Consider the following 24,697-nt stretch of genomic DNA (forward strand, 5'->3'; position numbering starts at 1 on the left):
AGTTAATATGCGTACATAGTGTACAAATTTGACATGGGTTAATGAACTACGCGACATTCGATAACTGAAGGATAGAAGTAAAGCAAGCTTGTTTGCATTTGGATAAATGTAAACTAAATCTATTAAAATTAAGTAAGGTCACGATCTGATCTTAGAAAATTATATATAGCCTATATTTTCGATTTTATATTCACATTAAAACTAATTTCTAATAATCATATAAGACCTAAAATTTATTTACCACGCAGATCTATAACTAGTTACTTGCTAGATAAATTAAGTTAAAAATACAATTAATTTTGAGAATCAAAAATACAAAATATTTACTAATCTAATCTCGAAATTCTATAAAATAATACATTCCAATATTCATAATTTATACTTGCATACATAATTAATTGATCCTTGTACGTTACAGTAACCAATATCAAATAGTGGCTATGTGTTTGTTTAAATTTTATACTGGCAAAAATTGAAAATAGACTTGCAAGCATTAGAAACTGCTATATTGGAGTATGAAATGGCACATCTCATATACAATTTAGTTAAAATAGCGAGTAATTTTAATATTAATAGCTTAAATAAATTGTATTACTGCACAAATTTTTATTTAAATTTTATTATTTTATTCAATAATTATTATAAAATGAATTGTAATCATTTTAGGAATCTTCCATAACTAAAAATACTATCGATGTGAGCAGTTATTGCACAGAACAAAACGGTATTATCAGTAAGATGCGGGATCTGGGACGGTGAAAATGCTTTCATACCACAAAGAGATTTGCTGAAGAGAGGGATGGAAGAGGGTTATTTTTCAAGGTGTAAGACAACCATACTTGAGGGAAGTGGGCCAAACCGCCTCTCAATACCCTTTGTAGTTTTGAAATGTCCCGGTTATTGAGTTAGTGCTCTTAACCACTAGCAATATATACTAAGTCTACATTGCTAAGTGATGAAATAGATCTTGCCAATAACGGTAAAGTATTCTATAATTCTCAAAATCACTACATTGGCCTACCTGCTAGCAAAATAAATGCATTTAAACAATGCAGAGAAATAAAAATACGAATTAATAATAAATAATACTTAAATGATGTTATACGGCAGAATTATTGTGCATGCTACAATTTTATTCTAAATGTTAAATAGTCTATTTCAGTTCTATAAAGTATATAATTACGGTTGTTATTTCTTGAAGACGTCATCGAAAAAAGAGAAAGTATAAAAGGTGACCACATCTGTTAGTAACTCTAAATATACGTCTGTAAATCTCCTTACAAGATAATCTGTAAAGGAGGATTAGTCTCGTAGATAGACCTATTTATCATCTGCGAAAAGAGCTCTGAGGACTAATTTTGTGGTAAACAGCAGTTTATTCAAACAAATATCACTTTAGGTGAATAGTAAGCAAATTAAAAAAAAACAACTCATTATTATTTTGTAGGTTTTTCCCTTTATATTTTATCATCGGATATTAATCAAAATGTTTTCGAAACGAAAGATCAAAATAAGAAATAATTGAAATCATCGACTTTTAGTTGAAAGAAATAATTAAAAATAGATCTATTGAGATATTCTAGGTAATAATTTATCTAGTATTAGGCCTATTCTAGCTAGAAAATCTTCGATAGACTAATGAGACTACAAGCGTTAGGCCAGTCTACATTATAAGTTTAATGTTAAATTCTAGTAATGATTAGTGTATAGTACATAATTATGTTAATTACATTATAAATAACGTAAGAATATGATGTAACAAAATCAATTAGAGTTCTCGGAATTGGTCCATAATTTATTTTGTAACTTTCATTAGAATAGTCATTAGTTTTACGCGTAAAACTATTTATTATTTAATGAGTATATCATACACAAAATTACAAATAAATTCGTTTCAAAACTTTAGATATTGAATAAAATTGATTGTAAAAACAAATAGAAAAATAAAAAGTAAATCTATATACAGTAAAATCGAAAACTATAATTAACTGAAGCCATATTTATTGAATAAAAGTTTTTTGCATCAAGTGTTAATTAGAATTAGTTTAATGCTTCATAGAAGCAAATAATTCGCTTTAAAAGGGAAGTTTTCTAGCTCTTTGCTGTTTTTCCTAATTAGGAATACATTACATTAATATAGAAAGAAAATATATTGCAATGCACTTAGTCTGAAATATTATGATTTGATTATTAATCGGTAATTCAAAATAAAATGTATTAATTTTAACATTAAACTGAGAATTTTTTGTGTTTACATTAATATCTCTTTTTAAAATAGTATATTTAATATACTTTATTTTTTATCTTAATATTAAACTACTGTCTTTGCTTGTATATTAGAAATATTTAAATTTATGAGTTCATCTGTAATTTTTTATAACAACAATTACTATGATGAAGATGATTGATAAATTCTTACCGCACTTAGAAATTGAGGTAAAAACACTGATCAGTCGTTAATATCTGGTTTATTTATAGTAACTTTAAAATGTATCATGTAGGCCTATAAGTTACACTTTTGCCTTCAACGCTGTGTTTTATTTTTAATCAGAGAAGAATCTCATAAATTAATCTGTTTTCTTCGGTTTCGTGCGAATGAAATGCACAAATTTGTTTTTATTTTTTTTTATTACGTAACTTACCATTTTACTAATATATTTTTACTTTAATTGTAAACATTTCTTACTTTCCTACTCCATCTTTATACCAGTTCTTAGTATTATAAATACGGTTAAATTAATACTTTCATAATGGATGTTTCCTTCTTTATCAACTCAATTATAATTTTTAGTAAAGTTTTTAAACTGTTTCCTGCTGTAAAAGTATTATTTTATGTTGTTGTTGTGGAATATTTTGTTAAAATAGAGTAACATTAAAAACAAGAATAATGTATTTTAATGTCGATAAATCAGATTTACAATGACTGGTTTTAGTATCTTTATTCCACGTATTGTATAGTACATTTTCTTCCATAACTCCATTGTAAGATATTGTTGGAGTTTATAAAAACAGGAAGTTCATACAGATATAAAGTTCATTTTATATTAAATCGATCGATTCAGATTTGTTAACTGCAGGCTAGAATTTATTATTTAAACTGTCATTATGAGTTTTAATTTAAATGAATAATTAGCATATTTTTCTTAATAACTAAGAGACTACTCTTCCGTACTTGTAAACGTTCACAAATACGAAGAATAATTTTAAAATTATCATTATTTTTTGATTTTTTTTTTAAATCATAAAAACTATTTCAAATAAATCACAATTCCATTGGGATGCGAAGTTTGCAAAATGGTCAGTGAAAAACGAGAGGAAGAAAACAATTCAGTGAGAAAAAAAAAGCGAAGCGAACACGTGTTGAGTTGTAACAAGCGACAAAACATCGTTCCACTAGTTTGATAGAAAGGAGGTGGGTGGGGAACTCACGTGTGCCTCTACACCCTGCGAGTGACGACCGAGTGAAAGCTGGAACAAACGATAACTTGAATGGAGTTGCGGTGAATGCCGAGGACAGTAACTGAGAATGTCAGCGGGAGGGAGCAAAGCGGGGTAAAGCATGGGAACGGGTCACCTCAAATGTACCTGCTGCGACGAACATGTCGCGGTTTTTACACAACTGTCTTATCAACCTGTCTATCTTACAAGCAAATTTAACCGACCCAGGTCACACTACCCGAGATTTTATCTCCATTGGGACGACATATAACTTGACTTCTAGCGATTCTCGAATATTCGACCGTTTATTTTGCGTTTTGGCTCCCTCTTGTTGACTCACGGTGGGTGGAGAAAAACGTTGGAATGCGGTCTTCTTTCTTGCCACACCTGCGTGCTTTCCTTCATTCTTTGATCTGGTCCGCATTTAGACACCAGGATTCTGCTCTTGAGAAAAGGGATTCAAAATTAGCTCTAAAGAGAGCGAAGCTTCAAGTGCTATTTCAATGCAAAAATAACTTTCTTTATATAAAGATTAGAACTTTAAGTTTCGAATAACATTTTAAACATTGTCAGCACAGTCTGTATAATCTGCCGAATAATACGATATTTTCTAGATTTAACGTTATCAAAATGTAAACGATTTTTAATTCATTGAAAATACAGACTTATAAATTAAAATTTGCCATTTGATATAATTGAAATCTAATTTATTTAAAACTAAATCTTTAAGTAAGTTTAATACTTCAAATTCTTCTAGAACATTCTTTAGGAAGAAAAAAGCTTTCGATCCGTTGATGAGGATGTCATCCGAGAAGACGAATCGCTTCATTGTCAACTTGTACCCGCCTTTCCTCCCCCACTAGAGAGTCTTTTTTATACAAAAGCCGATTGCATCGCAGTAAAAGACTCATGCATTGAAAGTAGGTTACATTCCGACAAATGCAATAATGTAGTTTTGCTTAAAAGCTTGCCTTTTGCAGAAAATGTAATCTTTCTGATCAAAAGAAGCTCACAAACCTACTAATAATTGTCATTGCTTTCCTTTTAAGAAACTATTATAAATTTATGCTTTTAAGTTAAAAAAAATAATGCAACGAATAACTAAACTAAAACTTAAAGACTATAAAATATATTTTCACATTTTCATTAAAAGTAATGCAAAAAGGAAAAAGGCTCTTAAGAAGAACATTCATATGCATCCGCAAATTACTTCAGTTATTTTTATTATAAGAACCAATTTTTATTTAGGCCTATTAAGCACCATTATGCCTATTATCTGTATATATAAGTTTACGACAGTTATATATATTTTATTTTAGTTTTTACGTAAATTTGAGTTGAAGTAATTAAGAACATTGGTAGTCTAATGTAGATTTATAAGCCAACAGTATTTTTCTTAAATTTTTTGTAAATATAGTAATATATTTTTATAATGATAATCATTAAAACATATCTGGACATTTTTTACTGTAACTTAAGCTATTGAATTATTGTTTAGTAATTTTTCCCCCAGACGTATTTGTTATTTTCAAAAGTATTAGTCTGATTAGTTTCAATATTATCTCAGATTCGTAATAATATGTTTTCACTATCATTGTTATCCTGTATAAAATAACTATTCTAAATGCAATTTTTAATATTTATCATTGCTTTCTGAAGGCAACATGATAATGATTAAGATAATGTCACGTTATCTTATAAAATATTCTTGTGTTTCGGGTTAGTAGGCCTTAGTTTATAGTTCGTTAGTATAGAAAAAAATCTGATTTTTCCGTAGGTTAAAAAAAAATAATAATAATAATAAGCGATAAAATGACGATGATGAAAATATTTTATCAAATAAATTTAATAGTTTGTAATTATTCCAGTTTTTTATTATAAATAAAATAATTTTACTATTAAATTTATAGATGCTTGTTATTTTAAATTATAAATAATTTAAAGTAACAAGCATCTATAAATTTGAAACTAATAACGTAAGAAGCACAAATATAGTATATTTACTATAAATACAGAAAGAATAATAGCGCTGTCTCTTTGCAATTTGCTCAATACAGACCGCGTCTTTAAACCAACAACAAATTGGGAGGGAGTAGCGAACACGCCCCTCTAACTGGTGCTCTGTTGGACTAGCAACTGGCATAGCCTATATGAGCATCTTTCCAAATGTGCGTGTTCTTCATCTTCAAATAGCATTCGAGAATTTAGGTAATCATTTAAATTGACTAATTATATTGTGTTTTATTTTACTTATTTAAAGGATTACTTTTTTTATTACTTACATACGCTCGTATTTTCTAATTTTTTGGTTTATTAATTATATTTATAAAAATTATAATTTGAAATTTTATGTTGATTTGATAAAGTTTATTTAAGGCAGATCTAAATTTAAGATACAAGTAGTAATTTTAATATTTAATTAAAGTTTAATAATAATATTTCATTGTATCTTATTTTAAAATATATTAAACGTGTAATCTTCATCATTTATATGAAAGATACTTTTATAGATTTTCTCTCTTTAAACAGAAATAACTTGATAGTTTATATTTCGAGCTAAAAGTCTTTTTATCTTTAGTTATAATATGTTAAATAACAAAACATATTTATAACAAAGTTAATTAATAATTAATATTCTTCAACTATTTAAGCTAATCAACAATTTATCTATAATATTTTATCTCACAAATTTAAGAGTTAGAGAGCGTATAAACTAATCTATTTATAAGCTTAGTATAATCTGACCGGTGAAGTCCGAGGCCTTGTAATCCAGTAGCAGCCAAGTGTGTCCAAACAGCGGGCGGAATATCAAAGGAGGAATGGGTAATCGGCTAGATTTAAGGGATAAAGAGTGTTGAATGCGCGGAAAACTGACTAAACATGGACGGGAGCAGAAATGACAACCCTTATCCCCCCAATGCCCTTCTATTGACGTCCCTCCTCCGGCAGTAATCAAGTGGGGTGGAAAACAGAACTTTATCTCCGTTTGTTTACTACTCTCCCAAGCAGGTGGCTCTTTTAAAAGGAAGGCCGCAGAAATAACAGACGTAAAGCACAATGAAGAGACTTATTACAGAGTAATTACTCTTTGCTATAGATCGACTCTTCTTCGTTTAAGATTGCAGCACATATAGTCCTTTCGGCAACTTTTCATCCAAATACCTTAAATTAAAGATGTGCTAGCCAACTATTTTTAATGACTGAACAAAACTTAAATTTAAAACTATGTAAAATTTGCAATTAATATAAAAGCCACTCTTCCTGAAAATATAAAACAAAATTATTATTATAATTTTATTTATCTTTTCCTTGCGAATGAAATCCGAAACAAGATGAATGGGCTAAATTTTACATTAAACGTTGAGTGCATATTTTTTTATGAAAGTTATAAAACACATGTATTGGATTATTATCGTATTTTCTGAATAGGTTTTTTAAATAGTATTCTAATTATGTAATTTCAAACTGTTTAATTTAATCTAAGTTCTAAATTAATTAAGCAAAATTTCTCGATAAAAACTTTGTAAGATCTTTTAGAAAAGTATTTATTTTTGAAATATATTTCTGATAATTAATTACATCGCTTAAATTTTATTTATTTTAACTGATAGGATTAAAAATATGATTAAAAAATTAAAATAACTAAAAGTTTAATTTTACTTTTATAGGCCTTACAACTTACACGTGATACAACTATATCATTCATTAAATGAACCTATCCTTTCCTATTCTGATCTCAAAAGGAAATTAGTAGGTTCAACCAATAGAATATAGAGTATAGGCCGGTTAAAAACTATACTAGTATATAAGTGTACGGTTATTAACAATATAGTATAAAACTAATTAAAGCGGACACATCGACCTTTCGATTTTATTTATTCTTAAAACTACGATCTAGACTAAAGAAAATTGCGATCCATTGATAGACCTTCGCCTATTTCATTTCTATGCTACGTAACCTAGGCATTTTTGGTTTCAGGAATTTTAAGAAGCATTTTGTTTATGAAAGTACTGCAGTGTACATGGGCCTTCGCCTAAAAACCCATGGGCTGAAGAAGGTTCAGTATTTTAGCGTATCCTGTTATAAAGAGCTATAGTATTTTTGTCCCTTTATTCCCATTCGCCTCAACAAGTGTTGGTAGCCCTCTAATCTGCCACATACACGTCACGGCTGATACCTTAATCTGGAGAACTCCCGTTCCATTGTGATCAATGCTTCTTTCCGAATGAATAGTTCTATTCATGTTAGCTTATAGAGCTTGGGCCTCGACGAGATGTGTAGCTAGACAGCTCCGACTGAATGTTACATGTCTTCCATCACGCTTAATTTGTCTTATATAAATAAGCTACATTTGAGTTACCCTGACGTCTTATTTGCTCATTCGGAGCCTTTTGCTGTGAGGACTGAAGGTTGAGCGACGAAATTCTTTTCACTCAAGCAAAAAATTATGAATATCTCGTGATTTATGGAATGCTTTACAACTAGTTTATATTAAGTCTTTTAAAAATTTCTTTGACATAGTTTTGCTTTTGAAAATTTTTATTTTTCTAGTGTTAATATAGTTTTCTTGTGGTTTCTGTTTCAGCAAATCTACAACCATAAATAGATTTCACAGACTCCATTCAAAATTAGTCTCAAAAATAAAAATTTGCAATACACCTATATAAAAGTAACTGATTCAACATACAAAAATTTCAAATCTTTGAAGTTTTAAGAATATAACCTTACAGCTAGGCCTACGTTTATTTTATCGTAAACTTTAGCATATATAAACTATTTTTTTTTAACAGTTTCAAATAAAAATATTTAAATATTATTATTCTATATTTGTGTTGTAAAATAAAGTAATTAAATAATCAATAATAAAATTTTAGTTCTTTCTAAATTACAGCTTCATAGGTTCGGAATATTTCATTTCTAAGTATTGCTAGTTATTATACGGTTAAATCTCTACTATTTACTTCGCAAAGAATTGTTTTAAAAAAATACTTAAATAATAAATAAATAAATATAAATTAACTTTTTTCATAATATAAGTACAGAATATGATTATATAATAATAATAATAATAATAGTTCAGGTAAAATTTATAAGTAGAATAATGGCCTAATTAAAGACGTTTAATAATGAAAGGAAATTAGATATACAGTATTATCATTTATTTCAAAAGGAAGATCTAATACTAATTGTTTAAATTGTTTATTTAGTATTTTTTAATGAAATTCAATGAAATTTTTCAGTTAAGATTTTCCATCTTGATTCAATCTCAGAATAAACAAGTCTATATTTTATCTTTTGTTTCTTTCTCTCTTCTGACAGAAGAGAAAGAAAAATATAAAATTTTTTCGTATTTTTACATTTATGTAAGAAGGAAACAAAAAAGAAAATTTCTGACTCCATCGAATTTTATAATTTTTTTGGTCTATATTTTATTCAGATCTATTTTGTTCTTGTTTTAAACGTTTTTACTTTGCTTTTAAAGAGAATAAATATTATTAATGGTCATTAATATTTACATTTACATGAATGTTTTTCTCTACTTTAAATTAAAAAGAAGTGTTATACAAAATTTGAAGTTAATTATTCTATTTTTATTAATGTCCGTGGTAAAAGAAAAAAATCATCAGGTCCAAATTAGTTGAGACATCCAAAATTTTTAAAGTTATTATACGCGTCATAACAGCATATTAAACAGTGTAAATTAAATTTTCCTTCTTGACTGAAGAATTGAATCACCAAAAGAAAATTCTAATCGATGGTCTTAATTAGTCACTAGGCCTGAAAAGCTTAGACTGTGTATGACCTAATAAATGAGATATAGATTATATATTCTAGATAAATATATTCTATAATCATTATGGAATATTTCTTTTAGTTTATACATTCGTTAAATCTAACTAAATCTTTAAAGACCACAACGACTGCTTTTATATATTTAAATTCGAGTAATTGTAGAATATAAGACAAATTTATAAGATTTTTATTATTATTAAATTTATGTTGTGATTTAAACTTTAAACTTTTAAAAAGTATTGATAAAATGTATTACCATTTTACATTTGTTTTTTTTATCCCATTCATTTCAGTGTTATAAAAAAAGCAATTTATTTTAAGTCAACAAAACTAGAATGAGCTTTGTATTAATTACAAGTATTATTATGTTATTCGAAAAAATTACTAATTACTTGAAGTTTTAAGTTAAAAAAAATGTTAGGTTAATAAAAGTATTGATTTTAACTCAAAAGCTTTAAGTTGACTTATATTAAATATCAAATCTGTAAATTTAATACTTTCAATAAAACTTAAAATAAAATTGACTATCCATGCTAAAATGTTCAGATTTAAATCTTTGTAATTTATATATTGAATTCCTTTCCTTTAAAACTTATCGTCAACGATTCTTTAAAATGAATTCTAATTATATTGTAAAACAGCTTTTAAAATCATTGAAGACCTTTTTCGAATCATCAGGGAAAAAACAAAAGACAATTATCAATACAAGAAATTAATTAAATTAAATTGTAATTTTTATGAAAATTAGTACGCCATAACATTAAAAATGACTTTTTTTTTTTCAATTGAGATTTGAAATATTTAAGCTTCAGATTAAATTTGGTTTTTGTCGATATTGATATTTAAAAAAAAAGGACTATAAATCCATATGCTCCTATAAAATCAACTTTTATTTGATTCGTGTATTTTAGAATAAATAAAATTTTTCATATAAACAATAAAAGTAAAAGAGACAGGACCTATATTCCTAGTCTGTGTAAATATTTTTTAATGTAGCCTACATTGAATTGAGGGAAAGTCTGATTTCTTCGAACAAAAGGAGCTATTAAAAATGCTGAAAAAAGAAACAAACGAACATTTATTCAGTCATGATTAGACTCAATATTTACTTTGCACAACCGCATATTGCTTAGACAATCGTCTTGAAAGGAGTTTAATTTCCAAGCAAAGTTGCATTTTTCTTCCTTCTCTAGAGCAAAGAGAATATTTTCATTGATGAATATATCTTATCTTTTATAAATGGCAATTCGGATATAGCTACATCCTCAAAGGATTTAGGCATTCATCGCTGTCATAAACCTACTGAATTGGAGCAACAAGAAATTAAAAACAAATCATGAAAAGTAGAGAAAAATTTCTGTATTATAATAGCATGCGTGTGTTTGATTCAAAAATCACATGTTTTTAAATTCTGATTCTCTGAAAGTTTAAAATAATTCAAAATAAATAACAGCTATTTATTTTTTATTGAATTCTTTAGATTATAGTCTGCTGCAATTGAAAAATTTAATAATTTATGAATACATCAGAGGAAAATTGGATATAACCTAAGTAAATTATTTATGATTTTATAACGAATTCAATGGCAATTTGATAGGCCTAACTTAGAATACCATTAAACAATAACTAATAATCACAAGATTATAGAAAAAAAAATCTAATTTGTTTGTAATGAGTTATTTTTTTACCAATTTAAGACAAATTTAATGCTAATAGTTTTCTTAACTAATTAGATACTTTACAAGAGGTGTATATGGCGCTTTAAGTATTTAACTTAATCTTACCTTTTAATTAGATCGCGCTCTAAATCAGCACTTTTTAGTATCAAGAACCAATTTTTTTATTAAGTCACAAAAAAGCAATAGGCCTACATGATATCTGTAAACAGTACAAACAGTTTATGAATAACTTTATATATTTTTTAAATTTTATTATTTTATTCGATAAATAAATGTTTAATATTTTTCAAACTACGAACGTATTAATATTAGGTCTCGAAAGCTCTTTCGCCCATTGCATTTGGACAAGCTGCACTATCTTAACTTTAGAATAGGCTATAATTTAAAAAATGGATCCTTCTAAACTTTAAAATACAGTATGTTAAAACTTATTTAATAGAAATCAGACTAAATAAACTAATCTTACTTTTGTCTTCGGAAATTATAAAAAATTATAAACAGATCGTTATTAGTGTTAGAAACTTTGTATTTTATATTACAATGATATATTATTTATACTGTTTTTCTTATTTATACTTATAATATGGGAAAAGTTTTCCATATTATAACTTATATTATATTCCATATAGGCTATTATAAATATGAGAAGTAGGATATTTATACTTTATCATCCTATCCAAAATCCGAGATAAGAATATTTTTGCATGGTATTTCTTGTTGACGAAAATCCCATAATAATTAATTAATGATTATAATAACATGAACAATTCCCAGTATATTAATTCAACTACATTTCGGAATAATTGTTTTATATTCTATGTTATTTTTGTTAGATTTAATTTTTTCTTTTTGGTCAAAAAGTTGTTTTAATTCTAACTTTAAAATTCTATAAAGTGTAGCCGCTTCATAAAATTCACGTGAAAAGTATAGAAATAACATTTTAAATATTATCCTTATAAAATTGTGTATCTTCTTGTAAACCGTCTGTGCTATTTCATCCAAAATACAATTGAAAAAGTGATTCATATTTGTATTTATCAATATGCATGACTTTATTCTTTTTGTTTTATTTCTATTTTTTATTTATATAAAAGTTATCACATGAAAAACTTGCAGTAAAATGTACTGTACTATTTCAGCAATATGTGTTAGGTTAGGCTATATAGGCTAATATATTCATAATATAAAAATATCAATATAGGCATAATTTTACAGAATGAACCCAATTTTCAAGTGATAAAAAATAAATACTTTATTATAAAACCAGCGACAAAGCGAGAGTGTGTGGCCAATTTGGCCCGGCCATAGGCGCAAATTGATCTAAAGTACAGTACCTATATTTATTAAATCAATAATGATTACATATAGTTCGAGCAAAATAACTTGAGACTTAATATAACCTATATATAGGCTCTATATGAGAAGAATCTTTTTACTTTTTTCCATATATGCCAAATTTCCTTGCTTCGTTATTGATAAACACTTCTATTTATTACCAGTGATGAAAATAAAACAATTACTAGAAAAGTTTATCGCAAAATACAGAATAGTATTGAATGAAATTGTACAAATATAAATTTAAAATGAACATAAATTTACAAAACAAGTCATTAAGCTACATTATATAACATATGCAGAGCATATTCTTCTTAGCATGAGTCTGTCTAATCTTTTAAATGATCTATGTATATTTTATAGATTTATTGAAGTTTTATCAAATTCACTGACTACCCGATCGACATTATCTAAAACATAAAAATATTAAGTTTTTTACTAAAATTTTTATAATAATAATCAGAATTTTTAATTAAAATATACAATAAAAATATTCATTGTATTTCATGTATGTTAAATAACAGTTTTTCAATAATGTTTTGTTTATTATTCGGAATAATCTTCTATTTTTGCCTTCAAAATGTTCTTTGTAGAAAAACCAGTTTTAGTATAGACTCATTTTTGGAGATCTTATGTTACAACATTCTCGAAATAATAAGGTAAAACTTATTACCGATCTATCTTATATTCAAAATGACAACGTCCAAATTAATACGACGCTTGTCATCATTGGCTAGACTACGTTCCCGTCTCCCATTTGTCATTTACTCAGTAACGTGGTCTTGTTTTTCAGTTTATTTCACATTGATCCCCAGAAAATTGTTTCTGATTTCTCATATTTATTATTAAAAAAACGTTTATTATTAAATAAAAGCTCTTGATTTATACTGCATAATTATTATTTTCTTAATTCTATTCGCATAAAGAATAGAAAAAAGATGAGTAAGTTTTAACTTTTTATTAAAAGTATTTTTATTAAATAATAAGCTTAGCCATTTTAAAATTATCATTTAATTTCTGTGAAAATATATTCAGATTTAATCTATTTATGACATAATTATAAGACTGTTTGTAAATAAAATCTTGCGCTTCTGAATTAGCTCTTCCTATTCTCATAAACAATAAAATAAAATATATAATAATTAAATCAAAATTAAATTTCAATTTAAAACTAAATATATAACTTATTTAAATATAAACGTGATGAATTTAATATAGTTAAATCTAAAAATAAAATTTTTCTGGAGTCTTAAGAGACACTTCTTAAGCATTAGATTTATTCCTATTAAGCACTACTGTGTTCACAAACTGTCTGAAATAGAATTTTATACAATTAAAATTAGTCACAATTTCATTTGGCTTGCTAAACGTGGCTTCAAATTTGCATCATGAACATAGAAATATACAGATTTAAATATTATAAGCATAATTTTGTAGTTAAGTAGTTAAATATTTATTTAATTTTATGTCAAAATTTATAATAAGCTATTATAGTGTGATGTTAGAAAAAATTTCTCGTAGAAAAATCAGCACGAGTAAAAGGTTTAATGTCGAAGAAACTCGACATCATTTATGTAGGTTATGGTAAAGTGAATTGTCACCTTTAGAATACAAAACCGAATTTCCTTTTGGAAATATTCATTTGTAATCCTTCAGAGCAGCATTAAAAGTGTTGAAAAGGTCTACGCTTTTAGATCCAACCAGACAAAAGAACAAGAAATGTATTCGAACGAAACAGCTGCTTGGAACAAGAAAAAGGAGGCGGTCTTTACGTTACCACGCCTTTAAAACATCATGTGATGTCTTTCTGGCCAATGAAAGATTAGAGAATCGTTGCTCGTTTCAACGTGCTGTGTCTGTATGTGTGCATCTGGAGTGTTCTTTGTACGTCTTTTGAATGGATGGACATCTCTGATTGTCATCGACTGGGAAAAACCACAGAATTATACAGAAAATCAAACAAATTTCGTTACGTTATCCATTAATGATAGGAGCTGAATAAATATTGTTTTTTTAAAATCGTTACATACTTAAAATTTGATAAGTTTAATCGTAAATTTACTTCAACTTTGAAAGTCGTATATTATAATTTTAAGAAAAATTTACATTAGAATAAAATATTTATTACCTTTTTTTATTAAATTGGTCAAACAAAAATTTAAAAAATTTGTTTAATTATTAGTAATTTAGGCTTAATAGTATAAACTAGGGGGTTATTAATTAATATTTTTAAAAAATATTTCTATCATATTTACTCACTTATTTTCTTTTTAATTACTTAGTTTCAAATAATCGTAGAAAACATAAATCATAGTTATATTATAAAACAGAATTAAATTTAATTGAAAGTTTCAGTTTAAGAAATCGAAGCTGTATCTTAAATTGTAATTATTATTACAATTTAATTATTATTGTAAAATAAAAAACAGAACATTGATGATGTTTTAAATATAAGAATAAATTATATTAGTCAAATTACTAGACTAATTTAGACTTAAAACCTCTCTAAACTTTTTTTCTTTTGATAACTGCCAACTACCCGAAGTCAAATATATATAAATTTACCATTTATTTAGTTGTAAATATTACGAAATTTGTCTTCTTTATAGTAATTTTAATTCAGAAATAAAATAGGAAACGTGCTAAATTATTTTATAAATATTTATAAGCTTTATATAATGATTAAAAATATTTTTTAAAAAAACTTAGTTATTTAAAATGAAGTAAATGATCCTTCATATTGTATATAGATGAGTGGAAAAGATTTTATTTTTAAAAGCATATTTATCGAATAATGGCTGTTCAATTCATAAATCGTTTCTATTGGACAATAGTGAGTAGGAAATGAGCCGTTGGAAAGCTTATTGGTCGCGTTGAAAATAGTCATCTTCTATTGGACGATTTCTAGGGATGACTGCACGATGCTGCTTTTGCATTTATGTTAGCTCTCTGCCGTTTGTGGTTGATAAGTTAGCTGAACGATAAAAATTTCTGTTAAACCCAGAGGACATGAAGATGCTATCGCAACTTGAAAATCTCTAAAAATCTTCTTAGTTTATAACGTAAAAATTATTGAATGAATGTCTTGATGTATATACTGAACTTCATTATAAGCTGCTTTGTCTTTTTCATCAGAGTATGTAAATTTAAACAGAAAGAAAATTCAGATTTTTTTTATCGATAACATTCATTAGGTCTATTTTCAGAAATTTCATAAGTACCTTAGTCTAGTTAAGCAAAGTTCAAAACAGATATTTGGATCCAGTTTTCAAACGTGAGTAATTTAGATTTTTCGTAAATTTAAACTAAAATCAATTGCATGATAGATTATTTTAATTTTATTGGAACAATATTATATTATTTATTCATAATAATGAATAAGCTTTAGAAAAATACAAAAATAATAATAGCTTTTTGTCTACAGGCCTAAGATATATGTGAAATTAAATCACTAGAAACAGATTGTAAACTTGAAATTCAGTTTATTTTCTAGTAAAGAAATTAAAATATTTTATAAATCACATGTAAAATTTCAAGAAAAACAAATATAAGATTAATTTTATATTTTAATTTCTTAGTATAAATTTAAAGAAACAAAGAAATAGACACTATAGCATGGACTAAAACAAAAGAAAATTAATTTAGGTTAAATTAATATAAATACATAACTTAATATCTATATTATAGGTAGTGTACAAAATATATTTTAGGTTTAATTTCAGATTTGAAAAATCGTAATTATTAAAGATAAAATCTGATTTCTCTTAGCTTTATTCAAAACAATAGACTATTCTATTTGGATTGGGTACAATTTCGTTTATTATTATTATTATTTATAAACATTAATATTTTATTTTTTACAATAAATTAAATAGCTATACGCGCTAAATTTAAACTATTTTTAATAAATTAATTAAAATATTTAATTTATTTATATTATTATTAAATTTATCTCCGATTAAATTATGCGCTAAATTAATACAGTATATATATTATGAAAATAGATTCAGCCTAGAGTATTAAAAGTTTAATAATCTAAATGTAATCCATTTATTGGTTTTAATTTGAGCAATTAAATTTTTCGAATCTAAACCAGTATAATAGGCCTAATAATCTTTTTCTAGTTCTTTTTTGATTAACCGAAGTTTTTTTTTTATTTTGAATTAAATAGCTTTCTAATATGTAAATCTTTTTAAGATTAAAAAAAATTAGATTAATTACTTTATAACTATTAAAAAACAGAAATAAATTTGAATATTAATAAAGTCTATATTTAAAATAAGAATTTCTTGTTTTGATAAATGTTTCAAGTCTAATTCTAACTGTTACTTACACTTTCAACCAAAACGCAAACATCGATAATTTTATAAATTTACAGATTAATGAATGCCGAAATTTCCTAACATTAATGAAATAAACTTATGCATAAAGATGTTATAGTGGTTAAATATTTTGTTCTAAAAAAAAATTATTTCGAATTTACTTGAGGGGTATAAGTACTAGTTTAACTACGATGTTCAACGATAATTTTAACTCGTTAGACTATACAATAATAAGTTATTGATTATTTCGATAATCTTTTAGTCTTTTAACTTATAATAATTTTAAATTCAGTTTTTAAAGAGTCAGTTTTTTACATTATTAAACAAAAAGCCTCAAAACCTATAAGTTATTTTTATACAGATATTTATCTAACTACTTAAAATTTAAAATTTTTATTTTTCTAATCAAGGGTAAACTTAATTTATATTAATATTTAATTTAAAACATTTCATCCAAACAAACTCGATGAAATCTTAAGGTTTAAGTTTCTTGTGAATTTTTATTTGGTAAGGTATAATTTCCGTAATTTTATGATTTTATAAAATCAAATTTTATCTTATAAATTAATATTTCTTCGTTAACCATGTTTATAACAGAATGAAACGTCGGACTTAATTTACTAAAAACATTTCGTTTATTACAAATGATTTTAACTGTAATTGATTTTTCAACTAATCTGAAAGTACTGTATTTTAAGCTTCAAATAAATACAAACAGTTTTGGTTAATCATATTGGTATAATACTGAGAATAATTTTTAGATAAAAAACAAGAAAATGATTCTACTTTTCTATTAAATGCGACTTAAATACAAAAATTAATACTTTAAATAGAAAATTAGTTCATCAATACAAAAATATTATAAAATCAATAAATGAATTAATCAGTGAAACAAATTGACAACAATTTTAAGTTAAGACGTTGAGATTTAGAAAGATTAATTGCTGCCAGTTTTATTTATTTATTTAATAGAGGCACTGTAAAATATAGGCTATCTATTAATATATTAACATTTTTAAACAGTTTTCAAGTTTAATTTAATTTTGCTCACTTAATTTTAAAAATAAAACTTAATTGATTAAGTAATTATTCTGTGCTATGGGATAGGAAATTTACAAAATAATAAAATATTTTTTGATAATTTAATCATTTATGTAAGTATAATAGATTATTTATTATTTAATTTTGAATTTTTTAATTCTAAATCATTAAATAGAACATTGATCAAACCAATTTATATTATATTTCATTGAACTAAATAATTCTTAAACCAGTGAAATAATTCTAATATTCAAGTATAAATAAAAATTTTATTTCATTTATACTTAATAATAATAGTAATCTTAAATTAATTTGATTTCGATGATTTTGAACATATCTACGGTACTGTACTGTACTGTACTGTACTATACTGTACAGTACATAAGTTATCTATGTAATAATTCATACAGAGATATTATAAAATAAATTATTACATAGATATACAGATATTAGGTAAATATACACGTAGTCTATTTAGATTTACGTATTTAATTGTTAAATTTGATTTAATAAATTTCTTAAAATTGCCAAAGATAGTTATAGTCTATTCTTAACTACATTGATATTTGATTCTATAGTTGAATCGAACTTATGTCTTCTTGGAGTTGAAATGACAGGAAATCAATAGCTTTTGTTTTTTCCAGTTGTTTAAAAACTTTTGAGAAATTAAATCTTTCACTTCGCCTTTACCTTTTAAAAGTTTAATATTTCATTAAACTAGTCAAATTTATTATTTTGAAAGTTCTGACTTGAATTTTGTAATAAATTAATGCTGTTAGAAATTCGTCTGTTGTCTATCGACCACAAATCGATAACCTTTGTGACAAGTTTCTCAACGTAAAGATCACGTTTTTCATTCCTATCTNATTTTTCTGTCAAGGATTTGAAAAATGATAACTATTTCTATTTACAGTTTTTAAAAATAGATAGCTAATAAGAGATTTAAACATAGGCTACATTTGAAAAATTCAAATGTTTAGATTTTTCATATATTTCGGTAGAAGGGTTGAGTAAGCTCTAACAACTGCAATACTGTAATAATAATGATAACAATAACAGGAAATCATGAAAAGTCTTAAACTCTTGGTGTAGGCCTACTGATAAAATCCTAGTACACAGAAAATATCAAATTCTGTAAGATGAAATAGAAAAAAAAAAAACAAAATAAAACGAGACTGGGAAAGCGAAAGTGCCTGTTTGCACAAATCCCCGAAGGCTACACAAAATCTATGTAATAATTCATACAGAGATATTATAAAATAAATTATTACATAGATATACAGATATTAGGTAAATATACACGTAGTCTATTTAGATTTACGTATTTAATTGTTAAATTTGATTTAATAAATTTCTTAAAATTGCCAAAGATAGTTATAGTCTATTCTTAACTACATTGATATTTGATTCTATAGTTGAATCGAACTTATGTCTTCTTGGAGTTGAAATGACAAGAAATCAATAGCTTTTGTTTTTTCCAGTGTTTAAAAACTTTTGAGAAATTAAATCTTTCACTTCGCCTTTACCTTTTAAAAGTTTAATATTTCATTAAACTAGTCAAATTTATTATTTTGAAAGTTCTGACTTGAATTTTGTAATAAATTAATGCTGTTAGAAATTCGTCTGTTGTCTATCGACCACAAATCGATAACCTTTGTGACAAGTTTCTCAACGTAAAGATCACGTTTTTCATTCCTATCTGAACAGATATTTTTAGCTCTTATTTAAAACGTTTTATATATATAGGCTATATATATTTAAGTCTATATTTATGTAGCCTAATTGTTAAATTTTAACTCATCTCTTTATCGTTTCCTTTACAAATTAAAAATTTCATAATCCGCTCTAAATCAGCACTTTTTAGTATCAAGAACCAATTTTTTTATTAAGTCACAAAAAAGCAATAGGCCTACATGATATCTGTAAACAGTACAAACAGTTTATGAATAACTTTATATATTTTTTAAATTTTATTATTTTATTCGATAAATAAATGTTTAATATTTTTCAAACTACGAACGTATTAATATTAGGTCTCGAAAGCTCTTTCGCCCATTGCATTTGGACAAGCTGCACTATCTTAACTTTAGAATAGGCTATAATTTAAAAAATGGATCCTTCTAAACTTTAAAATACAGTATGTTAAAACTTATTTAATAGAAATCAGACTAAATAAACTAATCTTACTTTTGTCTTCGGAAATTATAAAAAATTATAAACAGATCGTTATTAGTGTTAGAAACTTTGTATTTTATATTACAATGATATATTATTTATACTGTTTTTCTTATTTATACTTATAATATGGGAAAAGTTTTCTCACATTATAACTTATATTATATTATAAATAGGCTATTATAAATATGAGAAGTAGGATATTTATACTTTATCATCCTATCCAAAATCCGAGATAAGAATATTTTCGCATGATATTTCTTGTTGACGAAAATTCCATAAGAATTAATTAATGATTATAATAACATGAACAATTCCCAGTATATTAATCCAACTACATTTCGGAATAATTGTTTTATATTCTATGTAATTTTTGTTAGATTTAATTTTTTCTTTTTCGTCAAAAAGTTGTTTTAACTCTAACTTTAAAATTCTATAAAGTGTAGCCTCTTCATAAAATTCACGTGAAAAGTATAGAAATAACATTTTAAATATTATCCTTATAAAATTGTGTATCTTCTTGTAAACCGTCTGTGCTATTTCATCCAAAATACAATTGAAAAAGTGATTCATATTTGTATTTATCAATATGCATGACTTTATTCTTTTTGTTTTATTTCTATTTTTTATTTATATAAAAGTTATCACATGAAAAACTTGCAGTAAAATGTACTGTACTGTTTCAGCAATATGTGTTAGGTTAGGCTATATAGGCTAATATATTCATAATATAAAAATATCAATATAGGCATAATTTTACAGAATGAACCCAATTTTCAAGTGATAAAAAATAAATACTTTATTATAAAACCAGCGACAAAGCGAGAGTGTGTGGCCAATTTGGCCCGGCCATAGGCGCAAATTGATCTAAAGTACAGTACCTATATTCATTAAATCAATAATGATTACATATAGTTCGAGCAAAATAACTTGAGACTTAATATAACCTATATATAGGCTCTATATGAGAAGAATCTTTTTACTTTTTTCCATATATGCCAAATTTCCTTGCTTCGTTATTGATAAACACTTCTATTTATTACCAGTGATGAAAATAAAACAATTACTAGAAAAGTTTATCGCAAAATACAGAATAGTATTGAATGAAATTGTACAAATATAAATTTAAAACGAACATAAATTCACAAAACAAGTCATTAAGCTACATTATATATCATATGCAGAACATATTCTTCTTAGCATGAGTCTGTCTAATCTTTTAAATGATCTATGTATATTTTATAGATTTATTGAAGTTTTATCAAATTCACTGACTACCCGATCGACATTATCTAAAACATAAAAATATTAAGTTTTTTACTAAAATTTTTATAATAATAATNGAAAAAAAAAAAAAAACAAAATAAAACGAGACTGGGAAAGCGAAAGTGCCTGTTTGCACAAATCCCCGAAGGCTACACAAAATCGTGTGCTGTTTTAACAGCAATCAATTGGTAACTGTTGCTGCAAATTGCCTATTTCCGTGATGCCATAGTGCCGAAGGGAAGAATTGTTAGTTCTTTCTTTTATTGCCAAATCATAGATGCGTCATCAAATTTTCTGATATCTTAAATATCAAATAATTTTCTCCTATAAACAATGTTCGAAAACTACAAAGATATCGAGTTAGAAGAGAGAATTTCTGGGCCACCCCGAAGACTGCGGTCAGAATCTAAGTGGGTTAAAATGACCCTGTATGTAACCGGAGAAGTTTTTAACAGAGCGTGACCCTGTTCTATCTCAAGTTACAAGATCCTGACATCCGATAAACAGTTATCCCGCTTTTGCTTAGCTTCTATGGAATTATCGAAAGCTAGAATCTGTTTAAATGGTACATTTACTAATGCTAATCTGTCAACAAAATACCTAGCGATCTTTCGGAACGAATTTAATTTTGTGAAATGAAAAAGGATTGAATTGAATTTGTTTACAGTAATACATTCTGTAAAAAATGTAAAATAATCATTAAATAAATTGCAGAATATTTCACTTATAGTTTGTATTTAATATTAAATAATTTAAATTAAAATTATTAATCTATTTTTATTTAGACATTTCCATATATGCTCTCATTATATAAACAGAAGAACATGAAGCTTTATCTTTAGAATTAAATAGTTTATTAAAATTGATATAACTACTGTATATAATTTATAATATAGTTGTTATTTAATAAAGCTACTTAATATTCCAGCTAATGAGTTAGTTTGAGCTGAACATGTCTCTAGGCAATTTTGTTTCCTGCACTTTAATGAAATGAATTGAAATTTGTCGTCCCGAGAAAGCAATAACAATTAATATTGATTCAGAACCAGACTAAGTTTACAGAGTGGCTATGAATTACAACAAATATAAAGGCTATCAATTAATACAGATGATCAAGAGAACTTTTCAAAAATTAACATGTTTTTATTGCATTCATTAGAGAAATGTGATATGCATTTTATTTAAGCTGTAGAATGGTAAGCCTATACAGTACATAGGCTATTTAAAAACAAAAGTTGAAAAAAATCTTGATTAAAACAACTGAGCAACATAAACCATTTAGTAACGTTAAGGAAATTACAGTAGTTTCTACACATGCTTCACTCAAAAAAAAGTAAAATCCTTGATCTTAATTTAAATGACACAAAACTGTCTCTCCTTCTCATCTATTATGGCTTACCATTCATTCATTCATTTTAACAGAGATGGACCCATTTCTTTGCATGGGACGAATACAATGAGCCGAATAGGTTGTCGTCCAGGGTGGACTTACTCGCAACTGAAACCGACCATACGTGTAATGAAAAAAGACATTAAATAGTCTAATGCTAGTTATGGTTTAAAAACTGGAAGAATCATAATAAAGATTTTCGAACTGGAAGATTTTCGAACTGGAAGATTTTCGAACTGGAACTGGAACTGGAAGATTTTCGAACAAGAATATTGATCATTTATTTTAAAACTTATATATTTTGTAAATAGGATGTTAATACGCAATATACGATTTTCATTTAATAATTGATGCAAATTTTTAATAAATTTATGTGGCTAATTTTTAATCGAAAAAATTAAGCCAATACTTAAATAGTTAATATTTTTAATGCTTAATTTAACACGTTTATAGCAAGTTTAAATGTATTCATAGCCTAATATAAATTGATATCTTATTGAAATACAAGAGATAAATCTAGTTTGTTATTTTTAAAAATTATTTTATCATGTTTAAATCTCCTACAAAATAACAAATCTGTATGAATTGCGTACTTGGACTTACTATTTTTAATAGCTACTTGGTAAAAATATATATTTTTCATTTGTAACTTATACAAGTTATATATCATAAGAGATAACCACTAAAAACTCTATGTAAAATTTTACTATATTTTGTTTCATATTCGATCCATTTACGAACTTAGGAAAGTTTTAATGCAAGATTATGAATCTGCATTGTTTAAAAGATCCTTGTAGGCAAATGTTTTTTTTTTTACCTTACAAAAGCTAAATGTTTGTAAATAAATAATTTCATCGATCGACTTTATAAAATTCGTAATGAATTTAATTTGTACTATGCCTTCGATGTACTACTACAATTATAGATATTTAAATGATAAAAATCAGAACAAAATAATATGTTTCTATTGTATAGGCCTGTGTATCATTTATCTTTATTGATATATATATATATATATTAATTTTAAATTCATATTTACTGTTCGGTGAAAGTTTACAGGCCTATATTCTTAGAATTAATTTTAATGCATTCTAAATATCTAGCAAATCAAATATAAATAGTCTACATTTTATTGATTAGCTCTACATAAATTTTTACTAATATTTCTAGATTTCAACGCAGCTTCGATTTTCTTTTATGTAGTTTTATTTACTTTTAACTTGATGGATTTGTGGTAAGAAGACAGTTTTCTGTTTTAAAATGTTTTTACTTTGGCAGTTAATGGATTTTTCTTAGCATCTTAGATTTTTGCATTTCTTTAATGTTTTGTTTTCAAATACTTTATGTTAGATTTATTCCAACCACGATAATGTAAAAGTCAATATTCAGTTTACCACATAATTTATTTAAATATTGGTAAAATAAGGCTCTTTTTAAAGCATAAAGTATATAGGAATTTTATATTAAAAGTATTTACAGTTTGCATTATATTATCTACTGAAAATTACGATTTTGGTCTAAATGTTTTGAGATATTCTCTTCATAAAAATTAGATTCTTATACGTATATTAACTTATGTAATATAATTGATACGAATATCCACCAGCAAAATATTTTAAAAAACAAATATTAATTAATTGTTTTACTTCTATTTAATTCTGTGTGAAAGAACAAAAATTAAATCAAATGGAGAAAAACTAAACTTAGTATTAATTATTTTTAAGAGACTCTTATTACAGATTAATTCAGACTTCACTCCAAATTTTACTAATTTTTATAATTAGTAGGCTCATATCACAAAAACTTAAAATCTGATATTAGTAGGCCTATGTAATTAATTTCTATGTCATTTTAAATTAGTTTTTTTCAGGTGTAGCATTATAATTTTAAACTTTATAAGGTTTATAAGGCATAAATATTAGTAAAAAATCTTACAAACAACAAAATTCTATAGTTTTATTTAAGTAATAGCCTATTACTATAAGTTATTATTTAAATAAATCTATAAAATTTTATTTGATGTAAGTTTGATGATAGATCAAATTTCACTGAATTTATAAAGTTATGATGAAAATTAATAACTATTATTCATCTAAAATAATTTTTTTTTATACAAAATAAATCTATACAAGTTTGGAATCTGTTCTCATTTGTTTTGCCTCATTCTATAAAGTTTTTATATTTTCATATTTAATGAAAACAATTTATTTTAACTTATATTTTTTAAATAAGGGATCAATTTCAAGTAATAAATTGT

At 25.4% G+C, this 24,697-nt stretch overlaps 2 protein-coding genes across 3 annotated transcripts in view; one reads left to right on the top strand and one right to left on the bottom strand.

The window, feature by feature from the left end:
* Nucleotides 1-24,697, bottom strand: part of LOC111617995 — a 97,472-nt gene that overhangs the window by 33,309 nt on the left and 39,466 nt on the right. The window lies entirely within an intron of this gene.
* The window catches only part of LOC111617994 (zinc finger protein Gfi-1b-like), a 31,367-nt gene that overhangs the window by 2,440 nt on the left and 4,230 nt on the right, over nt 1-24,697 (top strand). The window contains exon 1 of one of the 2 annotated variants that reach the window (XM_023359402.1): nt 15,151-15,520. The exons of the other annotated variant lie outside the window; for it this stretch is intronic. The gene's annotated coding sequence lies outside the window, so the exon portion shown is untranslated. Of the gene's footprint in view, nt 1-15,150; nt 15,521-24,697 lie in introns of those variants that run through there. 2 annotated transcript variants of the gene reach the window in all.

Source organism: Centruroides sculpturatus, unplaced genomic scaffold (genome assembly GCF_000671375.1).
Source record: "Centruroides sculpturatus isolate CEXI.00-Female unplaced genomic scaffold, Cexi_2.0 scaffold36, whole genome shotgun sequence".
NCBI lineage: Eukaryota > Metazoa > Arthropoda > Arachnida > Scorpiones > Buthidae > Centruroides > Centruroides sculpturatus.